Genomic DNA, 15,467 nt, shown 5'->3' with positions numbered 1-15,467 from the left:
ACCACTTCCACTTCCGGTCCGACTTTAAAAACCGTTCCCGACGGAGGGGCTATTGGTACTGCGCATGCTCTGAATTACATTGGCGGCTTTAAACCGGTAGTCTTGGCACAGATAAATCTTTGTAAGTCTATGCAGTTTCCACAAGGGGCGCTGTCGGGGAAAGAACATGGCTGCGCTCTGAAGTGTTTCTTCATGTGGGATGCCATCGTGAAAGCGTATCCGTTCCGTACAGCGTAAAATCGCCCCCTCCCCCACCGCCGTTTCATAGCCTGAGTTGGGATTGTCACGTAGAACTCAGCACCGCGGCTTCCGGGAAGAGGAAGGTACAGTACTGACCATGGGGTCTGGAGTTTTACGTTATACTTAGAAATGATAGTTCCAGCAGAGAATTACCTGATGGAAGAAACCACGGGAGATGGGGGGTGGCTTAGGGAGGAAAAACCATTAGAGTCGTGAGAGAAACCACCGGGAAATAAGGGGAGAAATCAAGCTCTATTGAGAAACCCCTCAGGGAGAGGAGAGGCCAGGATGGGTCTGTTCCTGGTAAAACCCCTAACGACACTAAGACGTCAGAATTGTTAGCACGCTGCAGGGTGCTTGGTATCATCTTCCGTTTGTCCCCGGAGCGTTCTACCGCTGAGCTATACCTCCAGCCCGGTTTAGTATTTTGAGACAGAGTCCCGCTGAATTGCCCAAGTTTGGCTCGAATTTGCGAAACTACCTTCATTCTCCCGGAGGGCTGGGATTACAGATGTGCGACAGCTCCGTATAATCTTTAATGGAAGAAACTGTCAGAGTAGAAGTTGGGGTGATACTGTCCAGTCTTCTCCTGAGACACACCGCCAGGGAGAGGCGAAGAAGTCAAGGTGTCCCCTTCAGAAGGACTGGTGGAGGGAATGGAGACTTGAGTTCCCGTTAGTTTCCGTTAGCTTTCACCCGTTAACTACCTCAAGAAAAACAGTAGGCAGCAGTAAGAATAATATTTAATAGGATCAAATGTGAGTAAAATACTTAAGAAAACTTTGTTATTTTAATTTTAAATGTAATTAATAATGTCCTTCCTATGTAAATGAAGCCTTAAACTCAGTCTCAGACTTCCCTTACCTTCTATGTGGAAATTATGAAGCAGCTAACTCTCCCCCGACCCCTACCGTCAACCTTCCTACCCCTGCTTTACAGACTTTATGAGGCTACCCGTCGGAGGTTGTAGAGATGCAATGCTTTTATCTTGTGAACCTCAAAATATTTCGACCCAGTTTAGATACTGTTTATGCTAGGAGGTGCTACCTGACAGGAGTGGGAGGTCCTGTGCTCTACTGAAAATGTTGGGTCCCAGCAGATGGGGAATGTGGGGGTTTTGTTTTGTTTTCGTTTTTTGAATTACTGTTGTGGTGGTGATGATGATTTTCTTGCCCGCTCCCTCCCCGGTTTGTATTGATGACGAAACCTACTACTGATCTACATTCCCTGGGTTTTTAAAAAATGTTTTGAGTCAGGGTCTCACAAAATCCCTTAATTGCTCAGACTGGGCTCAGACTTATCATGGCCTCAGCATCCCAGGGTGCTGGGATTACAGCCATGCACCACAGCACATAATGGGAAGGCGTTTTGTAGAGAATTGAACCCATGCTCCATGTTTTCATGCTGGGTGTCTTCAGATGAGTTCTGTACATCTCTGGGACTCAGGTTATAGTTCAGTGGTACAGTGCTTCCTCAGAATGAGCAAGTGTCTGGGTTTGGTCCCTTTCATTGGTGCCTTTCCGAAGGAGGGGGGCAGTTGGAGGGTTGAACTCTTGTTTGGTCCAGGTTCTCTTTCTTCCTCCAAAAGCTGGTTTAAGGGAAAATAGTTGGAAATCCATTAGTGAGCGCACATTATACCAGATGCTTAAGGATACTGCTAAATTTGTTAGGTGGTTATGTTAAAATGAGGCAATGTATCTTTTAAAATTCATATGAAAATATTTATGCGTGGACTGATAATAGTTTTTAAAATTCCACTAAGATGGAGGGAGAAGGGAAGAGGATTAAAAACAAGATGTGTTATCAGACACACAAGCTTAAATAGTGCATAGTTTCTCTTATATGAGAAACCCAAATTATAAATAAAAAGCAAAATGAAAGGTAAGTTATAGGGAGAGAGAGCTTTCTCAAAGAGGAAAGGGATCAAGAAATGGAGGAAGGAGGGAGAACGGGTAAAAAAGGGATCAAAAAAGGAATTAAAATGTGTTATGTACATGTATCAACTACACACAAGGAATGTAAACATCATATACTGCAAACATGTACTAATAAAAAGATATGTTATGCATGTATACCAGCTTCCCATGATGAATATAATCATTCTGTACTGCAAACATAATAAAAATTAAAATTAAAAATACCCCACTGAGAAGTACATTAATTAAACAAGAAGAAAATAATGTCAATAAATGTTTAAGCAGGGAAAACAGTTTTTTTGTTGTTGTTTGTTTGTTTTTTGGTACCAGGGATTAACTCAGGTCCTTGAACTTGCAAGGCAGCAGAACCACTGAGCTAAATCCCCAGCTAAAAGCCTGTCCACAATCTTTGCATGTAGTGTTTTTCTTTCATGTGATTTCTCCTAAGCAATCCCAAGCAATGATGATAATTGAAGTCCTTTCCACATTCTCTGCATTATAGGGCTTTTTCCTAGCATTATTTCTTAGATGTAGAGTATAAGATGTCCGTTGACTGAAACTCTGTATATTTTCATGTGCGATAGTTACAGGCTTCAAATATTCTTGATTTTTCCTCTTTTGTCGAAAATAGTGATTATGTTTCCAGTAATTTTGAAAAATGGAACATTCAAAGCCATGAATTTTCTTTCCATTGTCTTCCAATGAGATGACTATATTTTATGAGTGTCATCCTTTGATGAGAACTTCTTTGTCATACATTGAAACTTCACATCTGAAAAACAGGGATGTAAATATTTCTTCTAGATTTTGGAAAATGAAATTTCTAATAAATGAATATGGACACCATGCCTACAATAAATGAATGGCTTCCAATTCTCAAGTATAATCATAGAAAGTGAGAGCAATACAGAAGGGGATCAAAGAAGTAAGTGAACTCAGTATTCCTAGAATGTTGCTACAGACCAGAGTTAATGGAAAGTTTGTTAAGAATGCAGATGGCAGGTGGGGAATTTAGCCCAGTGGTTCTGCAGCCTGCCTGGCAAGTGCAAGGTCCCAAGTTCAATCCCCAGTACTAAAAAAACAAAAACAAAAACAAAACAAAACAAAACAAAACAAAAAAAAACCATGCAGATGGCATTAGCCTAGCTGAAATAGCTACTCATCGTGAAGATACTCATTTAGGAAACAAATTAATAGCACTTTCTTTATGTCTGCTGCTACAGAGTTTCTTCCCTGTTCCCTGTCTCCAAATACCTATCACCCTTCTGTGTATCCATGAACACTATCTGCTTATAAGGACCCATCTCTCCAGGTCTCATGATTTTCTGCATAATGAGAAGCTGTTTTAATACTAAAAGGATAAAAACAAGAAAAAAGAATTGGAGTTATGTTTTTACCATAGTTCATTGATTCTAATATGTGTATTTTTCACATTAACATGTCTGAAATAGGAATGAATCTTACAAATGGTATATTACAACCCCAACCAGGGTGGTTTTTATCATTTTAGCAGCACACAAATAATTGAATCTCACAATCACCTGTATCCCAACTAATTAAATAGGTGTATGATTTGTATTTCACATATGCCAGTGTTTCTGTGATAACAAAATTATCACAAACTTAGTGGTATAAACTACAAAATCTATTATATAATTTTGTAGGTCAGAATCCAACAAGGGTCTCACTGAGAAAAAATTATTTTGTCTCTTTCTTTCTTGGGATGCTGGGGAGTAATCTGTTTCTTTGCCCTTTCCATTTTCTAGAGACTGTTTGACTCACAGTCCCCTTCTTCCATTTTCAAAGTCAGCACTGAAGCATCTCTTTAGCTCTTCATCCAGAATCATGTCTCCCTCTGAACACAGACAGAAAAATTCTGTTTTTAATGGCTCCTATGATAAAATTGGACCCACTTGGACAATCCAGTATTATCTCTTGATCAGCAACTTCAAGTCCTTTTGGCATGAAATATTCACATGGATGATAATATGAGCATTTTGGAGGGGGCCTTTATCCGGCCTGCCACAGCCAGACTGTTCTATTGTCTCTTTAGTACACATAATAGTGAATAGGGAAATGACAATCCTCACATAATAGTAATGCTTATAGATGTTGCCTGTTTTAGTTCTACAGGAAGAATTACAAGTAATCATTTGGATATGCTATAAGAAGATCATTCCTGGGAGTAGAGATATATATGTTCAATGGTAGAATAGCACAAGGCCCTGGGTTCAACCTCAGGAGAAAGAAGGAAAGAGGAGGAAGGGGAAAGAAAAGGAAAGAGAAAAAGGAAAAGGGAAGGAAATAAAAAATGAACATCAGGGATAGCCATGCCCTCTCCTGCCTGGAGCCACCATTGTTCCAGCGCCAGAAAGGTAGCTGCGCGGTCGCCCCTGAACCCCCATAACTCCCCTTACCCCCCCCCACGGGCACTCTCAGACCTCCTGATTGTGCTAGTCTTTGGACCCCCTCTGCAGAGGCAGAAGTGGTCATAAAGGGTATTTTTCTGAGTTCCCAACTTTGAACATCTTTAAAGAAAGGGCATGGGAAACCTGTAGTAGAAAGGTGTGGAGTTCAAGTGTTCAGAAGGTTGGGGAACTCAATCTGGGCCTTGCAGCCCGATTGTGTCATGGGGTTCAGCCATCAGCTAACTGAGATCAGGGGTCTTGCGTCCTAGCTCTGTCTGAGCCCCAATCCTAAATGGTAATTATACTATATTGAAAAGTTTGTTCACTGCAGACATGTTCTGGACTGCTTCTTGATTTCAATTTAATTCAAATGGTTTAAAGGTGATAGACTAGTGACTACCACAGGTGGTCAGTGTCCAAGTTGTGCTTGATCTTAATGTGTTGCTGATTGTATCAGTTGGGGTAAAGCATTGCCGTTGATTTGATGAGCTGTTTTCTCTGATGTTATGAAGATGAGAATGTCTGTGGGTCGTTAGAGACACAGAAGCTAGGGTGCAACTATATCAGGAAGATTTGGGTGATAATCCAGAGATTAAACCAAGGACAGTCTGACAACAAAAATTAAAATGAGAAAACACTTAAGCAAGACACAAGGACAGACTTCCAGTTCACCAATGGCAAACAGTAGGGCAAATGAGGATGAAAAGGCCGATGGTGAACCACCAGGACACCCTGAACTCAATGCACAGGAAGTAACAAAACAAATCAATCAAGCTCTAGAAAAATTCAAAACAGAAATAATTTCCCAGATAACCATAGAGATGGTGAGCAAGATGAAAGTTGTGATTCGAGACTCTACAGGAGAAACTGACAAAAAAATAGATGAGCTCAGGACCACTATAGAAGCCATGAAGGCCCAGCATAAGAAAGAAATGGAAACAATAAATGCCCAACACAGGAAAGAAATGGAATCCATAAAACAGATTCAAACAGATATCCAGGAGATTAAACACTCTATTGAAAGTGTATGCAACAGAATAAAAGAATGCGAAGATAGGCTCTCAGATATAGAAGATAAGATTGCAGTCAGTGACCATGAAAAGAGAGGTCTCTTAAAAACAGTAAGAGATCATGAGAAATCGATCCAACAACTCCTAGATGATGCAAAGAAGAATAACATAAGACTGATAGGAATACATGAAGTAGCAGGAGAAAATACAAATGACTTAAAAAAGCTGTTTGCAGAATTAATGACAGAAAACTTCCCAAACAGAGGGGAAGAATTTGACACTCAGATAACTGAGGCATATAGGACCCCAACTAGCTACAATAAAAAAAAATCTACACCTAGACATATAATAATCAAGATCCCAGAAACCCAACAGAAGAACAAAATACTACAAGCAGTAAGAGAAAAGAAACAAATCACATACAAAGGAAAGCCCATCAGAATCACAGCAGACTTTTCAACACAAACCCTTGGGGCAAGGAGAGCCTGGAATGAGATATTTCAAGTACTAAAAGAGAACAACCTCCAACCTAGACTGATGTATCCTGCAAAACTCTCTTTCAAAATGGATGGGGAAATAAGATACTTCCACGACAAAGAACACCTGAGAAACTACATGAATACCAAACCAGCACTACAAGCAATTCTAAACAAGATCCTAGAAAAAGACAATGAAGGCAACAACACGATGAGGCCCAACAGAGTAAATCAAATAGGCAAGGCAAGAAACTAAAAGGAGAAGGTGAAAAAGTAAAAAGAGTCAACAAAAGGCCAATAACATGACAATAATAAGTCAGTACATATCAGTTATAGCTATCAATGTCAATGGCCTCAACTCACCAATCAAGAGAAATAGATTGGCAAAATGGAATAAGAAGCAAAATCCAACAATATGTTGTATACAAGAAACACACCTAGTGCTAAAAGAAGCCCATAGACTGAAAGTGAAAGGATAGAAAACAATTCTCCATGTGACAGGAGCCCAGAAAAAAGCAGGGGTAGCAATCTTATTTGCCGACAAAGTAAATTTCAAACCAAAACTGATTCTGGTATTATTGATGTAGGACGGTACTGTATCATACCTCTGTGAATGTAAAATATCTTGTACCTGTTTTATGATACATAGTAGGGACCGTGCTTTATCAGAGCTATTTTAATGATATTACTCTAGAATGTTCTCTTCCCAGATGATGATTAAGATGCTAATAAAAAAAATAGTGCCAGGTATCACAATAGCAACAGAACTTTGCCATTTTCTGGGTATTATTCTTTTGTTTTTTTGTTTTTGTTTTTTTTAATCGAATGTGCTGAATGTCTATAATTTTGTTCAGATGACTGCAGAACCTGGAAAAGCTGTTGCTGCTCTTGATGCATAACATACTGCTATTATTGGTCTTTTTATATAAATATATATATATATACATATATATATATATATAATTTGAATTTTTGGAAACTTTAATGGTGCTGTCAACTTTGGGAAAAGTTATCCCAATTTACTGTGTTGAGTTGGCATTGTACAGAAATGGACAGCCATATTGGTCTAGAAATGTTAATTTTTTTCCATTTGTGCAGGGGTAATGCACTGTATTAAATATGTAAGGTCATATCTATGTGGGCTTGATTACAGAAACTAATAAAGTATTCTCTAAATAATGAAAAAAAAGAATAAGACTACAAGAGCGAGAAGCAATTTAAATATGTTCAGGGACCATTTTCATCTCCAGAATTAGGGATTATTTTAATGTTACATCATTGCCTTTTCTCTTTTACTTTCCTTTTTAGTTTTATGTTAGGATTCCCTATTTTTAATGTTCATACAGAGATTTCTTTAGTTTCTCTGGTGTGAAAAACTGTAATAGTACACAAGATCCTAATGAGATAATTAATAATGTGAAATAGGAAGTAAAAGGCTAAAGGTGTACGGAAAGTGGGAAGGGTGGGGGAAAGGTCATAAGGGAGAGGAAAAAATATGAGAAATTGAAAAAATGGAAATAAAGTGTTTGTAAATGTGAAGGGAGGGCGGGGACAAGGGGAAAATGAAAACCAAGACCTATCATGTAAAGATACAGGATCCCAATAATGAATGTAACTGTATTGTATACCTAGATTGTACCAGTAAACTCAATAAAAAGAATTTTAAAAAATGAACATCAGTCTGAAAATCAAGTGATATGGGTCAAATCTAAACAGTAACAATATTGCATATTCCTTATTCCATTAGTTGAAAAAAAAATCTCCTGCTTCTTTTCCATGCTTTTTTAGTTTTTCCTCCTTTTTTCCACTAGTGAAATTAAAGTTCTTAGATCTCAAAGCCTACAAATACCTATCTTTACAAATGTTGGTGAAAGGACTCCTGGTAAGATGAACAGAAAATGCTCCCTTTATCATAATGGCTGCAGAGAAAGAGAGAGTGAATTATGCACCATAAAACTGACTTGTAAATGATTTTTCAGATGTTTATTTCAAACCAGAGAGTCTTAAAGATGTCCAATTTCAGATGTTGACTTTATCCTGAGAAAGCAATTCTTAATTTCTATTATATAGTATATAATTCTGATTATATTATTTGACATACTACATTGAAAGATGGAGAAACTACTGAAATCTAAAAACAATAAAAGGATTAGGAAAAGAACTAGATCTTCATTGTTGTTGTTGTTGTTGTTGTTTTGAGTGAGGTTCTCACTATATAGTTCAGGCTGGCCTTGAACTGACAGCGATCCTCCTGCCTCAGCCTCCCAAGTTCTAGTATTTCAAGCATGTCCCACCACACCAGCCTAGATCTTAATTGTATATAGAATACTTGTGACAGGGAAAAATAAGGGCACTTCCTTTGAATAATGTATTGAACAGTTTCACATAGGGCTACCATCTTACTGACCAGGTAGTTCACTCATGTAACAGTTTATTCCTTTCTGAATTTCCCTTACATGGGAACATGCTTTTTGGTGTTTCTACGTCAACATTTTAGCTATCATTATCTTGTTCCAAAAAGGAAATCTAAGTTGGTTTAGGAAGAGACAGTCCTGTTAGCATGAGAAAGAAAGGAATAGAAAGAAAACAGGCCAAATAATAACCGGGTTAGTTATGCCAGACATTTCAAAAATTGAGCCTAAATTCTTTGTTTAAAAAAGGAAAAATCTTGAAAAAGGTGTTAAGATTGTCGAAAACACTCTTCTAAAAGATGAAGATGAAGCTTCAGCCACAGGCAAAGAAGCTACCAATTTCCAACTCTACAAAATTGAAATTTCTTTGGTCAAAACTAGTAATGGAAATCACACTTAGGAGTCCAAATAATTTATATCAGAGGACAGAAACACTCTACATAGCAGGTTCTTAATTATTGGAGGCAGATGTCCTTACCCAACAAGACCAAGTTTTTGTAATTCTCCAGTATCACATCTCAGTACAAATTCCTGTTTCAGGTCCCCAAAACCCACTCTTGAGAGAAGCCTACAGCCACATCCCACAACATCACTTTCTGAAAGGACAAAACCATGCACTATTGTGAAATTCATTATAAATTTTTATTTCACTAAGCCCCAAATCTGTTAAGGAGTGACCTCATCGTCCCTTGAGGGAAACATTTCTAGTAAAAAATTGAGCACACAAGAGATGCTGGTTGATTTACTCAACGCAGTTGTGAAAACCAGTGTAATAAGGAAGTGGCATGGACTGAAGCCCTGGACCACAACTCCTCACATGGTCTCCTGCTGGAAGAGAGAAACTTGGGACCAGGCTCCAGGATGGGACTCGGGAAGAAAGTTTCAGGATAAGAAAATCTAGTATTTATGACCTAGAAAAAATAACCACAATCTTGGAAGGAGAGGAAAAACACCAAAAACTTTAGTCATGTCTTAGAATCACAAGCACTATTCAGCTCTATTCCTCTTCTCTCTTCAACTGTACCCTGTCTTCTCTTAGAGACAGGCAGAGCTCATAGAAGACGATGCTGGATATCTTAGCTACTTTTCTACTTCTGAGACAAAATACCTGACACCCAAAGTTAAAGGGGAAAGGTTTATTTAGCTCACAGTCTGTAGAAATTTCAGAACATAATCAGCTGTCTCCAAGACAGGGTGGCATGGCAGAGGGGCATCACAGAGGAGAAACAGTATATAGCAGCCACAATATAGAGCAAACAACAAGAGAACCTTAACAGCCTCTTCCTGCCCTTTTATCCAGATATTTAGGGCAGGTAGCACTCACACCCTTAATCCTAGTGCCCTTAAGCCTAGCATTGCACCATGAATTAATTACATAGTCTAGATTCAGCCTCCTTTGAAAAAGCGTGAGGCTTTGGGGGGACATCTAAACACAAGCCATAGCAGTCATATACAAAAATTAACTAAAAAATTATACATAAATATAAGAACTAAAACCATTAAAAACATAGGGGTCAATCATCTTGATCTTGAAATTGCCAAAAATTAAATTATAACACCAAAAACATAAGCATTAAAGGAAACCTAGATAATTTGAACTCTGACATAAAATTTTTGTACCTCAAAAGAATGTTAAACAAATAATTCACTAAGGACATATACAGATGAGAAGATGCGCAGTTTTTTGTTGATCAGGAAATGCAAAGCAAAGCCATGGTGATACATCACTTCCCACCTACTAGAACAGCTATAATTTAACATATGAAAAATTATACATGCTGTCAAAGATGTGGAAAAATTAGAACCCTCAAACCTTACTGATGGGATTGTAAAATGGTAAAGCCATGGTGGAATAGTCCAGATGTTACTTCAAGTGTTACACATAGAATTACCATAAAACCCAGCAATCACACTCCTTGGTATGTACCCAAGATCATTGAAAACACTTGTTCATACACAAAACGCTATACATAAATGTTCATTGTGGTATGATCATAATTTTCCAAAAATAGAAACAAACCAAATGTCCATCAGTTGATGAATGGATAAACAAAATGTGGTACATCTGTAAATGGAATACTCTGCAGTAATAAAACATGAAATAGTGATACAACCTGTATGAACCTTGGAAACAGTATGATAAGTAAATATAGCTAGACATACTGGGCTAAAGTTAAATTTATATGAAATATCTGTGATGGGAAAATTCATACAAACAAAGTATAGTGTTAGAAACCAGTGAATAGGGTAAGAAAGAAATGGAGAATGCTAACAGTGCAATGTTTCTATTTGGCATAAGGAAAATATTCTAGAATTAGATAGCAGTGATGGTCCCACAATATAATGAATGTAGTACAGTGAGTGCACAGAATTGCACAGTTCAATGGTATGCTATGTAAATTATATCAGAAAGTATATTAGCATTTGATAGGATAGACATATGGATCAACCTACAATTACACTTAAAATACATGGCAGTTTTTAAAAATAAAGTTGCTGTATTAGTTTCCTATGGTTTCTGTAACAAATTACCACAAACTTAGTGGCTCAAAATAACATATTTTCTTACTTTACAAATTTGTAGGTCAATGGTCTGAAACGAGGTAGGTAAACGATGTGCTTTTAATCCCAGCACCCTGAGAGGCCGAGGCAGAGGATTGCAAATTCAAGGCTAGCCTGGGCCACTTAATGAAGTAGCAAGACCTGGTCTCAAACTAAATCTCAAAAAAATTTCTGCAGATGTAGCCAGTAAAAAGACTATGTTTGAGCCGGGCGTGGTGGCGCACGCCTATAATTCCAGCACTCGGGAGGCTGAGGCAGGAGGATCACTGTGAGTTCAGACCAGCCTGGGCTACATAGTAAATTCCAGTCAGTCTCACTATATAAGAGAGACCCTGTCTAAAAAAAAACCAAAAAACAAAAACAAAACAAAACACTATGTTCAATTTTCCATCCCCAATACTGGAAAAAAAAAAAAAGCTGAGTTTTCCTCCTTTAAAATCGAGTTGACATAGCTGTATCTCTTTCTAGAGGTCCTCAACAATATGGTTCCTTCCCTTTCAAAGTTCACGAAACTCACAGCTCCCTTTCATTTCCATATTCATTTGTCTGGTTTGTGTCTTTCTTCACATCTCTATGATATTAATTTATTGGGTCCAACTAGATTAGCCAGTGTAATCTCCCTATTTTAAGGTCAGCTAATTAGCAACTTTAACTCCACCTACTGATTTAATTCCCCTTACAATGGGAAAAATATATTCACAACTTCCAGGAATTAAGATATGGGGATTTGGAGAGAACCATTATCCTGCTTACTATGGATGCTGAGGAAAATGACAGTTGTCTACAAGTGGGGTAAAAAGCTGGATTTTCATACAAAAAGATAACATTAACTCACACCACACACAAAAAACTAACTTCAAGTACATCATAGACTCAAATATAAATGAAAACTATAGGCTCTTTAGAATAAACACAGGACTAATTCTTCACAACACTGGAATAGTCAAAGATTTATTAGAAAGAATACAAAGAACATGAAGTACAAAACAAAGTAATAAATCGGACTTTATTAAAAATAAAAACTGATTTTTAAACACCATTAAGAAACTGAGAAAGGACTTTTATCAGAATATATAAGGAGCATTTACAACTCAGACAATCCATTTCAAAATTAAAAATTAACAAAAATGTCTTAAAAGAATGAGTGTAAAATATGCTGTAATCTTGGGCTGGGGATTTAGCTCAGTGGTTCTACCACCTGCCTCACAAGGGCAAGGACCCGAGTTCCATCCTTGGTACAAAAAAAAAGAAAGAAAAAGAAAAAAGCTGTAATCCATAGTCATCGGGAAATGCAGATCAAAACCACAATTAGATACCACTGCTCACCCTCTAGACAAAACTCAAAACACTGACAATAGCAAATATTGAAGGGATGTGAAACTGGAAACTTCACACACTGCTGGTGAGACTAAACGGTTCAACCACTTTGTAAAACAGTCTGGCAATTTCTTGCATAAACATGCACTTTTCACATGGCCCACTAATTCCACTAATACCTATTTCCTAATATAAGTGGAAGCATATGTTTCCAAAAAGACGTGTACACACATACTTTTACTGGCTTTATTCAAATCAGCCAATCTGGAAACAACTCAAATGTGCATAAACATGTGACTGGATGGATAAACTCAGGTATATTCATTAAGTGGAGTACTACACAGCGATGAAAGAAAACGATACAGAAACAGCATCAGTGAATCTCGTAAACATCGTATTGAGAGTCAGAGCCAGACTGAAAAAGTGCACCAATGCGCTTCCATAGGAGGAGGACTGATGTCAGTGGATGTCGGACCTGAGCATACGGAGGTGCGGAATGACTGAACAGAGTCAAGAAGATTTAGGAAACGATGCTAATGGTTTGTAAAAATGGTTATATCCTGATTTTGTTGGTAGTGATATACATTTGTTAACCTCATCAAACAGTTCACTTAAAAATGAGGGCATTTAGCCGGGGGTAGTGGCACGTGCCGAGGCCAGATCCTAAATTCCAGCCCAGGGAAATTTAGGGTGACCCTGTCACAAAATAAATTTAAAAGGGCTTGGATGTAGCTCAGTGCCAACGCCTGAATTCAATGCCCTGTACAAAAATTAGTAAGTGGTCCAGGGATTTAGCTCAGTAGTTCCACCGCCAACCTCGCAAGCACAAGGACCCGAGTTCGTTCCCCGGTACAAAAAAAATAATAAGTAATTTTAAAGCCACACAAACAGAATTCAAAAACCATAAAATTAGCTTTTTAAAGTGTACAGTTTCGTCGTTTTTAATGTTAAGAGTTGTGGAAACATCGCCGCCCAAAGGAACCCTATACCTATCACTCAAAATTCCTCCACTCTGCCAGTCCTTTAATATGTGCTGTAATATGCTCTGTGTCCGTGGATTTGCCTATTCTGGATATTTTATATAAATGCAATCCTACCATCTGTACTGTGGCTCACCCACGGAGGAAGGCAAACTGGAGATTTTGTCAGTTAGCCGGAACCTTTCTAGAGTGGGTTACACTCCCAGAAGAGTCCAAGACCTGGGTGCGCACTTCTCCGCGGGCAGGTTTAGTGCAGAACGTTAAGTCCAACTTGTTTTCACTTATACTAGAGCCTCACATTTTCCTGCTTTCGACTACATTTCCCAGAAATCTTTGCGACAAGACTTTTCTTGTGACTTCTCCAGGTTGGCAGGTACCAGGCAGGAAGCTTGTCTTCATTACGCCGTCCCGGCATCATGTGGAAACTTCACTCCGAAGCTGCATCTGAATCTCGGAGACTCAGCGAGGCAATTCCCAGTGCGGAGCAGAGCTGTCTTCCTGGACAGAGGAGTAGCTGTCAGGAATCCGAGAATGAGGCACCATCTTTCCCGCGCCGTTAGACCGCAGACTACATTTCCCAGAGTGCCTCGCGAGAGCAGGGTGGCCCCTTCATTTGCCTGCGGGACCCTCGGCCTCCGGGGAAGTGAAATGAGTGGTGAGCGGCGCAGGTCCTCGGGGCTGCGCTAGGCTCCTCAGGTGCGTCCCCGGGGTCTTAAAGTAGGGCTCTGGCAGGTCCGCCGTGACAGGCCTATGGGAGTCGATTGGGCTCGGGGAGCGTTTGCGTGATGCGGGCTTCTCTGTGTGACTGTGACCTCATGTGACTGGTGTGCGGTGCAAAGTGTGTGCGAGCGTGATTTTATATTCCCCTGGTGGGTGTGTCATTTTCACTGTGTGCAGGGGTGACTGCACATTCTCGTAGAAGTGTGATTGTAACAACATGAGGCTATACATGTCATTCTACCTCTGTGGTTAGACTTTGATTTTGTGTGACTCTATTTGTGTGACACTGTGTGTGTTTGGGAGAGGGGAAAAGTAAGTGATTGTGCAATTGTGACTGTTATTCTGAGGGGTGTGTAACTGTAATGTTAGTAGCGCTAGGTATACAAGGTGCCTGTGACGATGTGAGGATGTGTGAGTGTGATTACGTAACTTTACATGGCACTGTGTGTGCAGTTGGAAGTTGCATGTACTTGTGCCAGCGTTACAATCTTTATGTTTTCGTGACATTTGTGTCATTTTTGAGTGTATGATTGTGTATAGTGCTCAGTAGGGGAACTGGAAGGAACTCTGTGTGTGTATGTGTGTGGGTATATCTAGTGAATGTGGTATTGCAGCTATCTGTAGCACTGTATGGCTTTGTGTAGTTCTTTGAGGGGCCTGTAAACATGTGGGTGTGATTGTGTATCTTCACGATGCATGTAGGACTATGTGCAACACATGTAGTGCTGTCGTTTGGGTGAGGTGTACCTGTGAGGGTGTATGGAAGTCCCTATTGTGTATGTAGTGGTATAGGGTACCTGTGACTGACCTTGTAATTCTACAGTTTTCTGTCCTAAGAGACCCAGGTGAGGACAGAACAGATTCTGGTCTTGGGCAACACAAACTTCGCCTCTCCTCTGACATCAGGAATGCTCACTCTTCAGGCCTCCCTGCATCTCTCTTTCTCGCTGAGTGTTAGATACTGGTCCAGAGTGAACTCTGCTTTGGTCAGTGTAGGCCACAAATAAAGGCTTGGCATCTCATGGGATTCCTTTGGTCTTCCTCAGTTCTGCCCTACCAGAGGTACCCAGAAAAAGAAAAGAGGGATGGCTGTTGACTAAGCCAAACATAAGGTACACTGGGGTTTCCTTTTTGCTTTTCCTGGATGGTCTCACTGAAAATAGACTCATCAATTGACTCTGTTCTTAAATTTTTCCATTCAAGAAAATGATGGGACACTGTAGGTTGGCCACATTGATTCTAGTATTCTCCCTGACTTCCTTCTGCATAATATTCACATATTAATTTAGAAAATAAACACATCTAAAACAGTTATTTTTAGCCAGGTGTGGTGGCGCATGCCTGTAATCCCAGCACTTGGGAGGCTGAGGCAGGAGGATCACTGTGAGTTCGAGACCAGCCTGGGCTACATAGTGAGTTCCAGGACA

General features: G+C 39.3%; 1 protein-coding gene across 3 annotated transcripts in view; it reads left to right on the top strand.

Moving 5' to 3' along the window:
- The window catches only part of LOC104867513 (zinc finger protein 420), a 107,547-nt gene that overhangs the window by 53,134 nt on the left and 38,946 nt on the right, over positions 1 to 15,467 (top strand). For 2 of the 3 annotated variants that reach the window (XM_033765757.1, XM_033765758.1), the window contains exons 1-2: positions 252 to 323; positions 13,686 to 14,016. The exons of the other annotated variant lie outside the window; for it this stretch is intronic. The gene's annotated coding sequence lies outside the window, so the exon portion shown is untranslated. Of the gene's footprint in view, positions 1 to 251; positions 324 to 13,685; positions 14,017 to 15,467 lie in introns of those variants that run through there. 3 annotated transcript variants of the gene reach the window in all.

Source organism: Fukomys damarensis, unplaced genomic scaffold, assembly GCF_012274545.1.
Source record: "Fukomys damarensis isolate Sample0158 unplaced genomic scaffold, DMR_v1.0_HiC HiC_scaffold_19, whole genome shotgun sequence".
Lineage (NCBI taxonomy): Eukaryota > Metazoa > Chordata > Mammalia > Rodentia > Bathyergidae > Fukomys > Fukomys damarensis.
This window is presented reverse-complemented; position numbering and strand designations above follow the sequence as displayed.